This window comes from Zootoca vivipara, chromosome 7 (assembly GCF_963506605.1).
Source record: "Zootoca vivipara chromosome 7, rZooViv1.1, whole genome shotgun sequence".
NCBI lineage: Eukaryota > Metazoa > Chordata > Lepidosauria > Squamata > Lacertidae > Zootoca > Zootoca vivipara.
This window is the reverse complement of record NC_083282.1, coordinates 73922869-73942262: the sequence shown is the minus strand read 5'-3', so window position 1 is coordinate 73942262 and position 19394 is coordinate 73922869. Positions and strand designations below refer to the sequence as shown.

The following is a 19394-nucleotide window of genomic DNA, read 5'->3' as shown; positions in this document are numbered from 1 at the left end:
TATTAACTTTCATTCGTGCCCTTCAGATAAATCACTGAAACACAGTGAAGCTGCCTGACACCAAGGGCCTTTCCTTCCCTGTCACTCTTTTCAAGCGGGATTCGAACACAGGCTTGCCATTTTTCACAAAGTGAAAATCGGGACACAAAAGTTGTTGAGCTTTGCCTTGAGGTGAGGTGGGCAAAGTTGTTGAGCTTTTCCTGTGAAATCTTGAGCTATTTTTAAGGAAATTCGCCCAAAAAACCCAACACTTCCGACACGGGTTGCCGTACACCTGGGTTTCCCCAGACATTTTTACCAATTTTCGGAAATTCTGCCCAGATGCTATTTCCAACGGACAAATCCCGGATATGTCTGGGAAATCCCAGTCATATGACAGACCTATTCAAACACCAGCAAATTCAGGTTGCACAATTGTAGATGATAGTCCTGCACAGAAAACCACCTTCTCCAAAGATCATGGTGGTGTTGTTTTTTTGCAATAAGGAAAGTGACAGGGAAATGCAATGGGTAGTGCGGGAGAACATTGGCTGTCTTCTAACCTCCCCACAAACAAAGCAAAAGGAATGCTCATTAAAGAGCCAACATTGCCTACAAACAAATCAGGATGAATGACAGACAAGTTGTCTGGAAGCACTCCCAAGTCAAACTAATTGCCTACCTAGCACAGATATTCACTGCATACACACTGTACATTTAAAGTCCACTGGTTCCCAAAAATAATTGCAGGAAATGTAGTTTGTTAATGGTGCTGGAAACTGTAGCTCCACGAGGGCAAACTACAGCTCTCAGTTGTATTTGGGGAAAGTAATTTGCTTCACAATCATTGCCTACTCTGTCTGAAAGCAGTTCTCCAAGGTCTCAGGTAGAAAGGTTTTGCCAGGATGTCCTTTTTTTTACTGAACATGGCAGGGTTTGACCCCAATATCTTCTACAATCAAACCCTGTGTCCTCCAACTGGATTGTGGTCCCTTCTCCAACAAAGAATTTGAGAGACAAGGAGCACATTTTTTAAAAGGGGGGATGCATTCATTGCTGCGCTCAGGAATCAGTGACCAAAAGCTAGGGGAACGGACAATATTTCTATCAGCTGAGCTGTGAAAATCATGCATAGGTTGGTGTCTCTCAGACCACTTTGCACATGACAAGAAGCATTTGCCAATAGACTCAGGGCTTCCAAGCACACAAAGAATGCATGCACTGAGCCACATGGAAGATTCATGTGCAAGGAACAAATATTTTCTGGAATCAAGAACCACAAAAGCAAACATTTTACTTAAGACAGCACATCAGGGAGAAGGTCAACTTTTTGTGTTCAGGGAGTTGTTTTGTTTTTCCATCTGCACAAGGGAGCGGTTCAAGACGTGAGCTTTCTACCTGCTCTTTGAAGTGGTACAAGTCAAAAAAAACTGCAGCGTGCTTATCTGTGTCTGAACCTGCTCTTGGGATTGCTGCATTTTTCAAGCAAATTTTAAGAAATTGCTTCTTGACTAACAATGATGCAGAAAATTCTGTGCCAGCTTACATACCAGGCAGGATGTAAACTTGTGAAGCAGTGTTCCCCCCCTTTTCTTGACACATTTCTTAAGCTGGAAAACAAGGACTATGTATTGGGTAAAACATTTTGGTTTAAGTTTGAAAGGCTCAGTCCCAACCACCGAAAACGACACAGAGTTATAAATGTTTGCATTCTCTGGGCAGAGTGGAATTTGCAGGAACCAGAAAATAAGGAAACGTGAACTGCAGCTGCAATATAAATTTGAGTAACATTCATATCCCCTACCACATACAAGCACTTAGGCAAGAAGAATCCTCCAGAACACCTGCATTTTTGAGAGTCACTGGTGACACAAGTTATCAAATCTACTCGGTTTATTTATATAAATGCAAAATAAGAACTTTCACTGGACAGTGGACAAGCTCCCCCTCGTTGAAACACTTCATGGGTACAATTTGCCAGTTTCCTACATGCTACATTTTCCAATCGTGTAGTTTTGGTTTTGTGATGCAAGCTTTTACCATCATTCTTCTTTTCTCGGCTGTCTGCCAAACAAGGGGCCTACATTTCCAATGTGGCAAGACAGCTGCCTGTATTACCAAACAACCTGCCCTCAAATTATGGCCTCTGACTTTTACACTATGATTAGGTGGCCATAGAGCTTGGACCTAACAAACCTCTCTGGACGGGTGGTGTTTGCACATAATGCTAAAACCATAGTTTGGTGTTACAAGGACTAACCACAAGAAGCCTTGGGGCTCATGTACACCCCTGCTTTTCCTTCCTCCTGCCAAATCTACTCCAGAAAGTCGGGGGGAACCTTCTGAACAGATTTAGGGCGAATGGAAGGTGATGAGAATGTTGCATTGCAGAAGCAGAAATCCTTGCGCTGACGGAACATTCACAGAGTGCAAAATTGGATGCAACCCAAAGTTCCAAATCTGAGTGTGCCAACATAGCAGATCCTCTTCTTCCTTCCCTCCACTCCTGCAGATTCACAGCAATAAGGTGAAGTACTCACGTACCCAAGTTAGTTGGTAACACGTAACTCAAGGCCAAAGATTCATGTGTATGTAACTTACATGCATGTGAGGCATGATACATCCCTTCCACACTTGCTCAGAGAGTTAACTTCTAGAGAACAAGGGGCAGGAAGAGGGGTGGGACCAATCCACAGTTAGGCATCAGGACAGCCAAAAATGTCACAAAAGATTGAGACAGATCTGGGGGACTGCTGGGTTTTTATATTTTCAGAAATGGCAGAACGGCCATTGTATGTGTGAGGGACAGAAGTTACAGGCAAGTCCCTCCCATCTTAAGTAGCAGCTCGTCTCCCAGCGCGAGTGCTAGTGGAGAGGGAGAGGTCTCCAGCGGAGACTCAGGAAGTGGTGACCGAGGCTCAGGCAAGGTAGCGGAGCCCATGTCCAGTGTGGGAAGGGAAGTGGGAGGCAAGGGAAGAAGGCCGATCCCGCCGACCCCGGAATTGCGCAGGAAACGACGGGGGCGGAGATTCAGTATGCCTAGACTACTTTGCTGGAAGAAAACGCGCGAATCTCCATTCGGAGGTTCTGACCCCTAACTGACAACATGTACATAGTACTGTTCTGCACTGTAAATAATCAGCACTAAATAAAAGAATGAAAAGACAACACCTGGAGGAGTCGTTACTCTAGAGTAGCCGCTACCGCGCCTGTGACAGTATGCTTCTTTGTTCCATCCAGCCTAAAGACGATGTGTGTCCCATCTAGCCTCATGGAAAGTTCTGAAGAAAGTTAGCTCCTTATTTTGTCTTGTTTTTGTTAGTTATCATAGAAAGGTATTGCCCAGCTATGGATTTTGGGGGGTTTCCTTCTGGAGCAACACCATTTCCTTTGCTTTCTCAGGGAGGAGAGAAACTCCACAGTTTTAGCAAGTCACACTTCTGAAAATTGTGTTGCAAGAAAAAAACAAACAGTAACCTAACAGGTTTCCTTAAAAAAAAAATGTAGAAGGAAAAGCAGGCGCAAAATAGGTAACAGATTACAGTACCATTAGGATCATACCTTGCCAACAGGGAACACTCAGCGGCTGGGTAAGTCCAGTAGAGGAGAGAGAGAGAGAGAGAGAGAGAGAGAGAGAGAGAGAGAGAGAGAGAGAGAGAGAGAGAGAGAAGGAGAGAGAGAGAGAGAGGAGGAGGAGGAGGAGGAGGAGCAATCTGTAACTGCCCTGATGGAGCCACAAAAAGATGGTTTGAGCTCATTAAAGAGGGTAAATGATCTTTTGCGAGCCATCTTGTGTATGATCTCTGGAAGACAATCAAGTCACCTGACAGCACACTGGCCTTATTCCGACTCTTTGGTGCTGCTCAGATTCACTCCCCTTGATACAGGGTGTCTCCAATTCAATGATTAAAGCCCCCTTTTATATCCTCCACTCCCCTTTCATTTTAGTCTGAAGCAGAGCTTTGTCAGTAGAACGTGCTTCAAACCCATGGTGGGGGGGGGAGAGGAAAAACTCCCTTCATAGCTGCACTTGGGGGCCCTCACTCATGCAAAGCCAAGAATTCCTGCTGTGAGAAATCAAAGCAGCTCCTGTAGCTGAAGCACCGAACAATGCAGCTTTCTTGGCTCCGGTTTACTGCCAGAGTTGAAGAGAAGAGGCAACTATAGTCTTCCAGATCTTCTTCCGCATTCCCTCCTCCCCTGAGCGCACATACTTTGATCTCCAAGCCAGAAAAAAGGGTCTGCAAGCTATATTAATTGGAAATATGTTATTTAATTTTTAGTTATTCCACTTTACAGAAAATCTTCCCCCATTTCTCCCATAACTTACAATGATCCCCAGATATAGCAGGATTCCCTGTCTACCACACAGCGGCTTTGTTCCCTGCGCCAAGTAGACTTCAATAAATTCTCAAGTGTTGAGCTAGTCTAGTGAATGGCAGGCACCTGTGTGTGGATTGTGCCTTTACCAAAGCCTTGGAAAATATTTTGGGGAAACGTTAGCTGAATCCAGTGTGTTCAAGCACACCATTTCACCCATCAGTTCAACCATCAAAAATCCAAAGTACGGTAGTGATTTTAAATCTATATATCATATCAGGAACCTTCTCCCCCCCCAAAAAAAAATGAATAATTTTGTTTGGGGACCTGATTCTGAATCTCAAGTAGTTAGGAAATTCCTGAGACTACAAAGGATTTAAAAAAGAAATACTTCAAGGTGGGTTTTTTTAATGATCTATTATTCAATTAAATCTAGCATCATTAACAGCAGTAACAGATCCTTGCTAGATCAGGCCACAGATCCATCTAGAACAGGCTTCCTCAACCTCGGCCCTGCAGGTGTTTTTGGCCTACAACTCCCATGATCCCTAGCTAGCAGGATCAGTGGTCAGGGATGATGGGAATTGTAGTCTCGAAACACCTGGAGGGCCAAGGTTGAGGAAACCTGATCTAGAATGATCACTTGCTCATCACCAAATAAAGGAAAGGATAGAAGTAAACATAAAATTGCATAAAATTTGCATATGCTGATTTATATGTACATCTAAATTCTGTAGTTTAAAATAAAATAAAAATTGCAAGACATCTGACCACAGTGGGGAAGGCTGTGACCAGGTTAACTTTGTGCCAGCTCAGTTTGCAGCCCAGATGTTAACTGGATGAGCAACTTCAAAGCCTCTGTTCTCCTCTCTTCTGGTTCTTTATATTTAACCTGGACTTGGATCAGACACTCCATCAAATTGAGGATGCATTCCTTAAAGTAAGACACATAGGCACTCTAATCTAGTCCAGCATCCCATTTCAAAAAATTGGTCCACTAAAGTATTATAGGAACCATATATGCTATTTATCTATTTAACAACATGTAGGACATAAACTAACAGCCCTCTCCTATTCAGACAATGAGAGATCTCAGATCTGGGTATCCAGTGCTTTTTTCTATAAAAAAATGTTTAGGGGTATTCTCATTTTCCTACTCATATTGAAATACTGCCCCTCAATGAAGCTAAACTTAGATTCACAAAATGTTTAGGGGTATGCGTCCCCCTGCATCCCCCCCAGAAAACAGCACTGATTATATCTCAGCTTAATCAGGCAAGATATGAATAAGCCTTGTGTTTTTAGACATAGCCGTTTACATGAGTGCACAAGTCTCCCGTTAACTACCGTTTGTTTAAACCTGGAAACTATGGTTTACAATTGTGTCCACTTTTCCCACAGCTAACATGATATGTGGTTGGATCAGCTGCACACAGAAAACTGGACTGAATTCCATGTGTGTGAAGCAGGGTTCAAAATTAGCGAGACGCCAGGCACATTTTGTGCCTAAAGATTCTCCATTTGCGAGCACCTCAAAAAGTCTAGGTGCCATTTTTTTGCGCCTGGCACTCAAGGATTACTGAAGTGTATGTGCTTTGAAGTCTCAAAGTATACATTAAGGATAGACAATATGTTAGGAGTTTAACAATCAAGGGTAGAGTGTTTTGAAAACTGCAGTATGGCACCAATATTCTTGTATCGTTGAACACCAAATTAAACATGCATTAACAATTTCTGTTAAAAATGTGATATTAACCATGTGTCACTTATGTGAATTGTGTATGACTTCATGCTTATCAAAATAATAAATAAAAAGTGTTGCTGACCTCTCCCCAGTGGTTACTAGACATTCTATTTTGGCGCCCACAACCCAGGTCCCAGGAGGCATTTGGCTCCTAGCTTTTCTCTCTCAGTTTCTAACACTGCTCCACAACATACATTCATTTTATGCAGATCTTCTGTCTCTTCCCCTTACTCCCTGTTTCCCCCCCTGGCTTAAAAAGCCCTGAACCTTGTAACCTTTTTACATAAGGGAGTTGCTCAGCCCCTTGAACATTTTGCCCAGATACACACCACAATTTTTAGAAATGAACTTCTGCGCCTGGTTAAGAAAAGCCTACAGCGCTTTAAAACAAAAAAACAGCAACTTGCCAATTTAATAAAAGAAATATATACTGTATAAGCTATTTGGGGTCAAACGGAGAACTTCATTGTCTTAAGAGAGAAAAGGATCCTTCTTTTCCTAAAAGCTGCTATTTTAGCACAAACCATTTCCTCAAATAAAATGCAAAGTTCACTTTCGGCTGCTATGCTTCGGAAGCACCTCTACAAGGAAGGTTGATTGAGTCCACATACAAACAAAGTGAGCTGACTAAGTAAGCAGAATCTTAGTAATGATGAGCAGATTGCTCCTGTTTGCTGTGCTCTGAGTTCATGTTTATTCCAAAAGCCCTTCTACCACCCACTGACTCACAGGCTGTTGGGAGAAGATCTACTTTTTAGGGCATGAACACAAAGCCCTAACCCCTTTGATTGCTGGTTAGCCTCAAGGGAGGAAAGAAACAAAAAACAGATCATGGATTCAGAGTTGATGGCAGGAAAGTCAAGCAGATCCAAGGATGAAACGACACAGAAGAATAATTTGTGGGCGATACCGTTAAAAAATAAATTAAAAAATCCTGAACTAACAGCTAGAAGCAGTAGCCGCTAACCACACATTCACATGTTGCAAATCTGGAAGAAAAGCCAAATGATTTCTCCCCCTAGGACAGTATTTCTCAACCAGTGTGCCTCCAGATGTTTTGGGACTACAACTCCCATCATCCCTAGCTAGCAAGACCAGTGGTCAGGAATGATGGGAGTTGTAGTCCCAAAACATCTGGAGGCACACTGGTTGAGAAACACTGCCCTAGGACACAAAGCCCTTCCTTTCTGATCCAATAACACAAAACACAACAGGCTACTACTCCCAGTCCTCTTTATTTGGTGTTCTGGTTATGGAATTCCTTTCCTTTCCCAAATTTGTCTGGCACCACCATCATCATTTTTTGTAAGCCAATTTCAGTTTCTCTTCTTTGCTAGGGCTTTTAGAAGCAATTATGGTTTACAGCCTGCAGTTGCTCCCTTTTCCCTGGTTGCATTGGTTTTTGTATGGTGTTTTAATTATTACTGTTGGGAGTTTTATATTCCTTTTATTGGTTTGTAAAGCTGCCTTGAGGGTTGGCTCTTTTCTTTTGTGTGTGTGTGTGTGTGTGTGTGTGTGTGTGTGTGTGTGGTGTGTGTTTTAATAGAGGAAAGGTGGGGTAGAAAATATTTAAATAAATAAAATGCCTATGGGAAGGCCGCTGAAACCCTCTTTTACCACAAATTACGTCAAAATAAGCCAAGGACAGAAGATATAAGGAATATTGATTTATCAAAATATTTATACATTGCCACGTGGGTAACCCTCCAGGGATCACTTGCCAGCGAGGGGCAGAGGCAAAAGAAACAGATGTGATTCTTATCTTTGTGCAGTAGTCTACATTTTAGCTGTGCCAAAGTCCGGTTTGCAGCCACCCGCCCCACATTCATCCAGGCAAGCAGTGTGGTGTCATCACTACTCAAGAATACATTCGAAAAGCACTCGAGGAGGCTGTGAAGCAGGGCCAGCAAACACACATTTCCAGATGCATTGTAATTTCTAAGAGTGAGTTTTGGCGGAACTTGACAAATCTCAGGGAGCAGAGGTGTTTCAGTTGCAGCTGACTCAAGACCTTTTACAGTCTGAAACGTAGCAGGGAGGAAAGCAAAAGGGAACCTTCCCCTTAGTCGAAGAACCTACCACTCAAGGCCAGTCAAATTATTTTGGCACCTGGAGCAGAAAATTCCACAAATACTCCTCCCTGGCAGTAAAAAAATAAAACAATAATAATTTAAGTTAACACTTTGGGCTCCATGAGGTGGCTGCCTCACCCTGTCTAATGGTAGGGCAGGGCCGGCATCTAGTCTTCTTTAAAGAAAATAACGGAACACAAGAAGCTGCCTTATGCAATTTCAGGCCATTGGTACATCTAGCGCAGTACTGTTTGCACTGACTGGCAGCAGCAGCTCTCCAGGGTTTCAAGCAAGAGTCTTTTGAAGCTCTACCTGGAGATTGAACCACTGAACAATGGTCCTTCTGTGGAGAAGTGGCAGGACATAAGAGGGAGGGAGGTAAAATTAGATGTGGAGTTTCTAGAGCAGGCATTCATAACTCAGGTCCATAGTGATTCATTTCAGCAAGGAAATATTCTCACACAACACAGCAAAGGTGTGTCATAAAATGAGCATTTTAGCCTATTGATCAATTCAGAACTACCCCTGGAAAGAATCAGAGGCACCTAAATGTCACCCCCTCGTACTTTGTAAGGGGGCATGTAACTGGGGAGGTAAATCAGTACCCATTTGTCAGAAAGCATACAGGTGGGGTTAAGGCTTTGACACAGATAAAAGAGGGGAAACATTGCAATGGCCAGATGCAGAGTAGTAGAAAAATTGGGAATCTGACGCTGGAACTGAAGTAATCAAACCAGGAGGCTTGTGCAGATGTTCTCAAAGCACAAATAATCAACATTTGAGGAGGGGGGGGGGAGATCAAGATCCATCCCAATCTCTACCACTTGACTCATGAGACCTTGGACACAGAACCTTGATTTGTAAGCATGAAATGTACCCTGCACAAAAGCGCACACTCATGTGCCAATGCAACATCATCTGAGAGAGCCACACCTTCCTCATTCTATTTTTTATTTTTGCCTCAGGCAAACCTTTTAAGTAGTTTCATTAAATGAGGGCCAATGGAAAAGCAGAGCAGTGCTGGGTCATTTTTGCTTTAATATTTCAGCCTTTGCACTTCATCCCAGGGAACTCTGGGCAGGGTCCTCCTTAAGGGAGTGACTATAGCCGAGTTGTTATGCACTGGGATAGCTCAGTAGAGGTAGAGTCCAAGAATCTTAGGGTTGTGGGTTCGAGCCCCACAATGGGCCAAAGATCCTTGAATTGCAGGGGGTTGGACTAGATGACGCTCAGGATCCCTTCCAACACTACAATGGCCTCTGCATGTGGCGCTGGAGAAAGTCAGAGCAAACAGGCAACAGTGGTGGGCTAGACTGACAGGTATTCTGGCCCAATGAAAGGCAGCTTCCTATGTGCAAGAGCACAGAAGGTTACCTGGGACAGCTCCACACTATAAAGCTAAAGCATACCCAACACACGTTTACTGTAAACCACATGACTTCCCCCAATGAATCCTGGGAACTGTAGTTTCCTTCTCACAGACCTATCGTTTCCAGCACCTTTAATAAACTGCAGTTCCCAGGATTCTTTGGTAGTGTGTGCCATGTGCTCTAAATATGCATTGAATGGTGCGGAACTGCCCTATTAAATTCTGAGGAAATGCTCAAGCACCCTGAGAATGAGGCAATAAAACTGAAGCCTCTTTCTCAGAGGAGGAAAGCTTTCAAGAAAACAGAGGACAAATTTTGGCAGTGTTCAAGCCCAGTTCAAGGGTGCTGCTGGCTTGATAGATCAATTACTTGATGCATAGATAAGAAGGCATGATCTGTTTGTAGAATTTGCTACCGTAAGATGCGACGATAGCCTCTGGCTTGGACAGCTTTGAGAAAGATGAACGGAGCAAATTCATGGAGAACGTCTAGTAATTGCCACTAGGCAAGAAGGCTAGATTTAAAAGATTCCAGCATTCACAGACAGGCTTCTTGTGAGGCAGCCAACACACTTTGCCTCTTGGTAGTGCCTGGTTAACACAGGATGCCTCAGAATATCACTTGCTAGAGACAAAGAATCAAGGAAGAGAGATTGTTGCCTTCACGTTCTGTTTGTGTGCTTCCCAGAGGCACTTGGCTGAGGAGCGAATAAATATATAAAGGGTGCAGGAAATTATGATAAGAAAACACAGTCTACATATGCTTATAGGAGAGAAATGTTTAATTGGATGTGGGTTTTGTTTTTCTAGTGCAAAACCATGTAAGAAAGAATAGAGATGCCAACATTCTGCTTGCTTTCCATGCACGCCTGAGGACCAGCTGTTCACTTCATGACCATGTGGCAATCAGATTAGGGTGCAGCCGACACACAAACACACACAAACTCATTACAGATTGTCATAAGAAACTGATTTTCATAACTCATCCAATATGTCAATCTGCTGTGTTCTGTACTACCAACCTTCTGCTTTTTTAAAATATATATATCTATTCAGCATGAGTAAGCATTTTATTAAATTTTGCACCCACAAATAAATCAGCACAGAAAAAGATTTCTGGTTCCTAAGCAGAGTTGCCACCCAGCAGCGTCAAAATTGTCTCACCAAGGATGTACATTGACTATGTCTCTTTATGTATGAATGCACATGCATTTGAATCCACAGAAAGCCAAATAAAAAGAAACTCAGCCAGCTGGCAACAGGTCTAGGCAATGGCCAGTTTAAAATTTGCATTTAAAAAAATATTGAAATACATCCATTATTATTTCTGTCACCCTATATAAAAGATACTACATAATTAACCAGTTTTAAATATTTTCCTTTTTTAAATTTTAGCAGCCGCTCAGAAGTTACATGCTAAACATCGGAAGCAACTAAAAATACCAAAGATGAATGGATAGGGGCAGATTAGAAAATGTGGGAGCAAGCTGTAATGGTTAAACTGGCAAACTATATAAGGCTGAGGAAAAAGCACCAAACATTAGATATATTTATAAATAAGTGGAAACCATGCTTGGATTTTGTACCCAGAATGCTTTATTTCCAAGAAGGCAATATTGCTTTGATTTAATATGAGGAAACACAATGGTGATAAAGTACAACCTGGATTAATTAGAAATATGACGATTTCTAATAAATGCCCTAAGGCATATTTATTATGGAATATAGAACTTTATGTATTTGTGCATAGTTTCTGAATTTCTGTTTTGTTTTAAAAGTCATATATAGCTTTGCAAGTATTTAAAAATAAATAAATTTAAGAGATTACCCTGTCTACAAGCAATGGACACTCTGAAGTATGTCGAGAAGCAAAGACATGCTACACATTCTGCCCTGGATTCCCCACTTTGGATTCCACCCTCATCAATAAGCTGTAATGACAGCCGATCGGCAAGCCCAAGTCTCCGTGGTTTAGACCACAGCGCCACCCGCATCCCTTTTACCTTTTAATGACAGCTCTTTGTTAACAGAAACAAGGCAAGGGGTACTTAATGCTGGTTTAATGTAGAACCTGCACAGACAAAGAGGGCTTACTGACCGTGCTTCAGACCACTGTTTTAATTTAAAGAAAGGGCAGGGGGCAAACGGTAAGATTAACCCTTGTGGGCAAAATCCTAGTTGAATGCAAATATTATCTTTCTGATAATAGCACCAACTTAACAGGGCGGCTGCCTTCCTGAGGATTCCTGCTGGATGGTTTAGCCCCCCCCCCCCGCCCCGCAATACCCTTATTGGGTTAATCCTCGGGATGCTCTGACCGACTCTCCCCCAACCCCCAACCCCCTTTAAAAGGAAAGGGATTAATCCGTTTTGCGGCATCTCCTATAAAGAGTGACTGGAAACAAACGCTGAAACACAACAGCTTGGACAGAATGTCGGGGGGGGGGGTGAGGACTCCAGCACTTGCAAACAAGGGCACACCCACCTTTGTTACTCCAGGTGGAGAGAGATGCATGGAAAATAGCAACGATGGTGAGAAAGGAGGATGCGGTAGTCTTCCAGGACAGACAGAGAACCTGTCCACAGAGAGAGAGAGAGAGAGAGAGAGAGAGAGAGAGAGAGAGAGAGAGAGAGAGAGAGAGAAGGGGGTGGAGAGAGATATCTATAGGCTTTACTCTCCCCGCACAGATAAGATGGATGCATGAACCCCAACCCCTAAAAAAGCAACAACAGGCTGTCCTTGGGGTGAGAGGCAGAAAATGAAGAGGCTCCCCTGCCCCATTAGATCCATTTGTTCTCCACCTGTACCCCTTCATAATAAGAGCCCCACCTTGATTCTCTCTTCATCTCTCCTTCTCTCCCCTACACATTAGTCACACCGCAAGGTAAGACCACAGGAAGTCAGGCCTGATTCTGACAACACAGAGGAGGCTGTCTGCAGCCTATTCGTCACAGCTCGGTCATGGAGAAAAACAAACACACGCGACGACACAGCTCTACCTGAATCTTGCCACACAGTTATCACCAGTCGGCACTCTGGTACACAGAGACGTACTACCTCCAACACTGGAGGATGAAAACAGCCATTGGGATGAGTAGCACGGCCAGCCTACCCATGAGGCAAGGTGAGGAGGACGCCTCAGGCGGCAGAATCCAGAGGGGCAGCCGATCCAGCCTCCAAGGATTGCACTGCCCACTGTTGCTGCTGCTGCTGCAGTGGCAGCAAACACTGCAGCATGTTCCTTGGAGGCCGAATCTGCCCCCAACTCAGCAGGTTCTCCCCCCATCCTTGTTCTCAATGTAGATAATTATTCTCCCCTGTAGATCCTTGTGTGTGTGTGTGTGTGTGTGTGTGTGTGTGTGTGTGTGTGTGTGTGTGTATATAATCATTCCAGTTTTATTTATTTGTATAAAAAACCACATATTTTCTTTTCAATTAAAGAAATTTAAATGGTTTGCAAAAGCTTTGACATAACAGTAATAAAACCAAAGTGGCAAAATGCTGAGGCATTAAAGAAGAGAGCGAAATCAGGTAGGTTATAGGTATAAAATGAGAGGGGAGGAAGGGACCTTTACAGTTCCCAAACAGAACAAGTGGGGATGTAGAAGGCAAAATGATAAACTTTCGTTTACATCGCAGAAGCACTCAAATAGCCAAGGATCCAGAGATGATATTGGTGGGGCTGATTATTCAGGTTTTCAAGTCCAGGAATTTTCTTTTTTTGGTTATGTATTCTGGCTAACGATAAGTTGAATAAAAAGGAAAAGCAGCAATGTCGGCCCATAAGAGACATTCCAAATTAGGCCAATGCCTTTATTGGTCCAAACTACATATCACAAAACTCATGTGAACTGTCCAATAGAGCTATACACCGGATTCAGTGTCCAAGAAACAACAGCATGTGTGCCTTCTCTGAAATCTCATGGCAGCAGTTGGTAAACAGGATAGTGTTCCATATAGACCGTGTGCAGATGAAGCAGCCTTGGCAAGGGCATCTCAGCCAGAACAAGCAACCAAGAAGCAGGATATCTTATGTCCTCCATGCAAGAATCCAAGAAATTGGGATGGACCATGAGGGTAACCTAGTCCAACCGCCTGCAGTGCAATCTTTTGCCCAACGTGGGGCTCTAACCCACAACCCTGAGAGTAAGAGTCTCGTGCTCTACTACAGGGGCCGGCAAACTAAGGCCCAGGGGCCGGATGCACTCCCCCCCGGCTCGTAAATCCAGCCCATGGACCCTACAGTCCCCGCGTGCTGCAGACGCCTCGTCACACGGGGACTGACTTCCGTGACGCTAGTGAGCGGGTGGTGCCGAGACACACTCCTGAATGCATGCAGAGTGCGTTCCTCCTCCAGGTCCGGAGGCAGCTGCGGGACCGGCTTGCAGGGTATTTATATTTTTCAAAATATATTCCGGCCCCCCACAAGGTCTGAGGGACAGTGGACTGGCCCCCTGATGAAAATGTTTGCTGACCCCTGCTCTACTACAGTCATACCTCGGTTTAAGTACACTTCGGTTTGAGTACTTTCAGTTTAACTACTCCGCGGACCCATCTGGAGCGGATTAATCCACTTTCTATTACTTTCAATGGGAAAGTTCGCTTCAGGTTAAGTACGCTTCAGGTTAAGTACGGACTTCCAGAACCAATTACACTCATACTTGGGGTTAAGTACGCTTCAGATTGAGTACTCTGTGGACCCGTCTGGAGCGGATTAATCCACTTACTTTCAATGGGGAAGTTCGCATCAGGTTAAGTACAGACTTCCGGGAAAAAAATGTGTACTTAAACCGAGGTACCACTGTACAGTGGTACCTCTACTTACGAATAACTCTATGAATGTTTCTACTTACGAATGGAGCTCCGTCCGCCATCTTGGATGTGGTTTAGATAGGATTTTTTCTACTTACAAATTTTTAGATAGGGTTTAGACTTAGGAATTTTTTCGACTTACGAATGTGCGTTTGGAACGCATTAAATTTGTAAGCAGAGGTACCACTGTATATCTATAGATCTTAATATGACTCTCCAACTGACTATGTGCCCTGGGTTTTGCAACGCCACTTGACCATCTCAGCTAGCTTCCACATTGCCTTGGGGATCCCTTCTCCGGTCAGGGTGGAGCAGCCCTGCACAGGCCATCAGTGGCCTTGCAGTTTCCTCAGCCCCATTTTTTCTGCCACCTCCCGGGGGGGGGGGTGGCACGCTCTGGGCAAGCCTTGCTTGTTGGCCAATGGCACCACGGGTACCCCTTGAAAGTGCTCGTCACCCAGCAGGGCTTCCAACTCAGACCTGGCCTCCTCAAAGCGAAAGTAATCCACGCTGTGTTGGGCTGGAAATGCCTCCACAGCGGTCTGACCCGTTCTTGACCACACACATCCCACATGGTGAAAGAGACGTTGTTGATGGACCTGATGGGCCTTATTGTTTCCACGTGCCAATGGTGGGAATGGTCATTATGGTTTCATTCAGCTTCAGCTTAGAGAGAAGGGTTGTTTTGCCAGTTGCATCCAGGCCCAGCAGGAGAATACTGCCTCTGTCCCATAGAAACTCTGCAAAGCACTCTGAATCCAGCTGAGTAAAAGTCCCATGGTGAAATGTCGTTCTACCTCCAACGCAGCCTCTGTGTAGCCCTGGGAAGGACTGCTTCCTGCATACATGTAGATAGCCGGGCGTTGTTTCCATTGGCTCAGCCCTAGGGGGGCGTGGTGTGGAACTGTCATTACTGGCTTGCTGGCAGCTGACAGCAGGCCGGCTCTCTTGATGCAGGAAGTTCTGCCAGCTAAGAAGTGTGATTCAGCATTCTGGCTATACAAGTCATGGAAAGAGTTTTGCTGCTGCTTGAGATGCAAACAGTTTTTAATCCATATCAACAAATCTAGTTTGCTATGGTTATCTGTATTCACTTTGGAGCCTTTTGGCACTGTAATAATAATAGATGTTTTTCTTTTAATGATGTAAAAAAAAAACACCATTGGCAGTTTTTCAACATTTGGAAAGTGGAGTTTCTTAAGACCCACTAAGTTCAGGTTTGATTGGTTGGTATCTGCACATCTTTTAAGAAGACAGGCAAAATCTGACAGATAAAAGCATTTAGAATACAGTCTTTTCATATTATGTAGGATACAACCCTGCCCATCACGATCTGGTGACAAACAATGAGATGTAGCAGGATGAATAAATACAGATAATTTAAAATAAATTGAAATTGTATTGTCAATTGCAGTTATATTGACTATTCATGTTTTTACTTAAGATTCAGTAGGACCGGTATTCCTTTGGAAGTACAGTATGTTTACAATTGCATCCTAAGATTCTCTCTCTCTCTGTTTTTAAATAAAACATCTACGGTATTTTTACTGATACTTCTCCAAAGACCTACCCAATACAAAGTATCTTTTCATAATACACCAGAAAAAAGAAATACTTTAAAAATGTAATCTAAAAAGGGACAGAAGAAAAAGAGAGAAAAGATAATGAAAAAGGATTAAAAGACTCTGTCCTTCAGCTTAATATAGCATTTACTCATCATTAACATACAACCATACTATTTTCTATAAGACAATATTTTTTGCAGTCTTCAAATCCAGATATTAAAAGTTCCCTGACATGAAAAAGAGAGCCCATCCATGTGTTGCATGCAGACTAAAGAACCAGCCTGGCTTGGAAGCTTTTAAAGGAATTTCTCCTTGTCATGTGACCTTCTCTGTCCTTGCAGTATTCAATATGCTTGTGACCTAACCATGCTGTAGTTTACCCTCTGGGCCAGTATTCAGAGGGGTACACAGAAGAAAATTCTTGTCCGATGTCTCTAAGGTTCAAGACCCACAATAGGTTCAAACCCTGATGGAACAATGAGATGCTCACACCTTATTGCTACCAAGCTGTATGAGTTGCCTGTAGTTTTTTTTTAAAAAAAATTGGTTCCTAGAATTCCCCTGCTAAGAATGCTAGTCATCATAAGATATTTTCCTAATGCTGCATTTATTTTCCTGGCTGCTGGAAACTCTTGCTAGATCCTTTCAGAGTCATTTACACAATATCTTAAAGACATCTTAGGTGTTACTGTCGACCCCTCTAGACTTCATGTAATTGTGTTTCACAGTAGGAAGCTTGCCATTTACAATTAGATCAAATGTCTAAGCAAACACTAATTGATCAATATCCAATCTGATATTATCATGCCTTCCTGTGCTGCTCTCACACTATCAGAAGAGATGGAACTGTCCTTTTATTTTGTCATTTTAAAGCTGTCGGTATCCGTGCTCAGTAATGATAGAGGGTAGGAAATCTTTTTTTCCTGTCAAGGACCACATTGCTTGGAGATAATCTTTCAGAGGCCACATGCCATTGGTGGCCAGGGCAGAGCCAAATGTGAGTGGAGTTGGCAGCACTGCGGGATTGCACACTTCACTCTCGTTCTTCTGTGCCACCCTATTGCTTTATCACTTCCTCAGCTGTGTGCCGCCACCCCCCCCCATGTGCCACCATCAGGAGCATCACAAGAAATGAAGCCAGGGCCATGTCACGCACAGAATGCAGGTTGCCAACCACTGGGCTAGTTTGATACTCAGGAAATCAAAAGGTGTCTGGGTGAGAGCTCCTGGAAGGGGGGGGGGTCTTTTTCCTTCTAGGCAACCTTGCACAGGCCATATGCCAGCAGTGGAAGGGGCCAGAGTCAAAAGTAGGCAGAACAATAGACATGAATTTTACCTTTGTACAGTAAGCTAGTTCCTTCCTTCCTTCCTTCCTTGTCTCCTCCACCATACAAACAAGGAAGCATTATCAGAACTCAAGGACACAGTCCAGCCAGGCCAAAACACTGAAAGAATGCAGATCAAGGCAGGGGAAGGGGGTGGTTTGAGTGACCTGGAAAAGAGTGCCAAGGGTCAGAGAGATATGTACTTCAATGGCTGCCTTTGGTCTGTGGGCCTAAGCTTCCTTGTTAAGTTCTTGTTTAATATAAGAGAAAGCTATTCACTTTGTGGGCCTGGAACAAATTTATTGCTAAACAGGCTAACACTCAGGTACATAAGGAATTGGAAGTAACCAAGAGAACAAACTAAAGGGTGGAGTCTTAGCTTCAACCCGTAACAACTGGAGAAAATGTTTGCCATTACCCATTACTATGTTCCCCATCTCTAGGGGTCTAACATTGCATGCATGCATGTTTTTCTTGGAGAAGAGAGCACCTCTCCGATCTACCAACAGAACTGTGAGCTTTCTGTGACTTAATAAGTCTTTGCTGAAGATATCTAGCATAGCTATTAATAGTCTACAGAAAGCAGCCGCTTTTATGCTCTGCTTTCTACACCAAGGCTAGCTAGCTAGAGTCTTAAAAACAAACATCTTTGTTTAGGCTGAATGTGTTTCCCCTGGACCTTCAAAGACTGCATGCATCAACACGCAACACATCTCTTTATTCCGTCATGCTGTTTGGCTCTACAAAGGAGCTTTGGCCTAGCAAATGGGAGATCTAAAGAGCCCTGGTCTGAAAGGGGCACTTTGTAGTTCATGGGCTCAGGAAGATGAAACCTACCATTTTCTTTAAGGTGTTAGTTTCCCCTGGCTGTGAAAAACAACACACAACTGGTCATGCCAGCAAAGTCTTCAGTAATACTAACAGACTGAAATTCTCAGCTGGTTTGGGCAACAGCTTCTGTTTTCCAGATAAGGCAGGTAGGTATTCTGTAGAACAGAGATAACCAACATGCATAGCTGCCAAGTCTCCCGCTGAAAAATGCGGGATCAGCAGCGGCGCGGCACTGGAAGTCGCTTCTACGCATGTCTGGACATGCGCAGAAGCGACTTCCGGTGCCGCCCTGCCCGATTTCCGGTGCCCAGACATGGGCAGAGTGCATAGCTGCCAAGTACCCCGTTTTCCCCTGGAAACCCCCCGTTTTTACTTACCTTTTCCCGGTGGTCCCCCGTATCACTTCGTCTCCCGTTTTTCTCCGTTATTTTCTCCTGACGGCGGCCATTTTTTTCCTAATTTGCCCTTCTATGGGCACCAAAAATGGCCGCCGCCGGCTTCAAAAGTCGCATCTACGCATGTCCGGAAGTGCATAGACACAACTTCCGGCATCAGCGGCGGCCATTTTGGGTGCCCATCGATGGGCAGAGCGACACCGGAAGTTGCGTCGACGCACTTCCTGACATGTGTAGAAGCGACTATTGAAGCCGGCGGCGGCCATTTTTGGTGCCCATAGAAGGGCAAAGCGACACCGGAAGTTACGTCGACACAACTTCCGGTGTCACAGGGCTGCCGGTCCCGGATTCTGCAGTCCGGGACTTGGAAGGTAAGGCAGAGTGGCACCCGAAATGGAGCCTCCCTGGCAGGTAGGAAATCTGGGGGATTTCTGGGATTTCTTTCTATTTGGGATAACAGCGGGAAACAGATTAAAATCCGGGGGTTTTCCGCGAAAAACTGAAGACGTGGCAGCTATGCCAACATGGTGCCCTCCGCATGTTGCTGATCCCTGATGACTGACCATGCTGCCTGGTGGATGGGAGCTGTAGTCCAACAACCTTTGGAGGGCACCATGTTGGCTACCATTAGATAGCTTGTTTGCTCTGCATGTTCTGAAAATGCTGGTGACTAATAGCATCATGATGTACTATTCAAATCCTTATAGGTGCATTTGAGATCTAGGTAGATTATAATAGTGAGTGGACTAGGGCCCATGAATCACCCTCACCCTCCCCACCAAAAATATTTTCCTAGGAGTTTGCAACTAGTGGTGAGTAGGTCTGCTTTGGAGATAAACAGATGGCTGCTGAACAAAGAGGCCCAAAGCCAGTTGGGATGAGTTTCTTACCTAACAGCTGCCCCACATGTGCTCATTCTCTCACTTACCACCCACAAACATCTATCAAAATAGAACAGCCTTGTTCTTGCACATGCTGACT

At 44.0% G+C, this 19394-nt stretch overlaps 1 protein-coding gene and 1 pseudogene across 2 annotated transcripts in view; both read right to left on the bottom strand.

Moving 5' to 3' along the window:
- The window catches only part of SRC (SRC proto-oncogene, non-receptor tyrosine kinase), a 90065-nt gene that overhangs the window by 54107 nt on the left and 16564 nt on the right, over nt 1–19394 (bottom strand). The window lies entirely within an intron of this gene.
- LOC118088467 (uncharacterized) lies at nt 11806–18380 on the bottom strand (annotated as a pseudogene).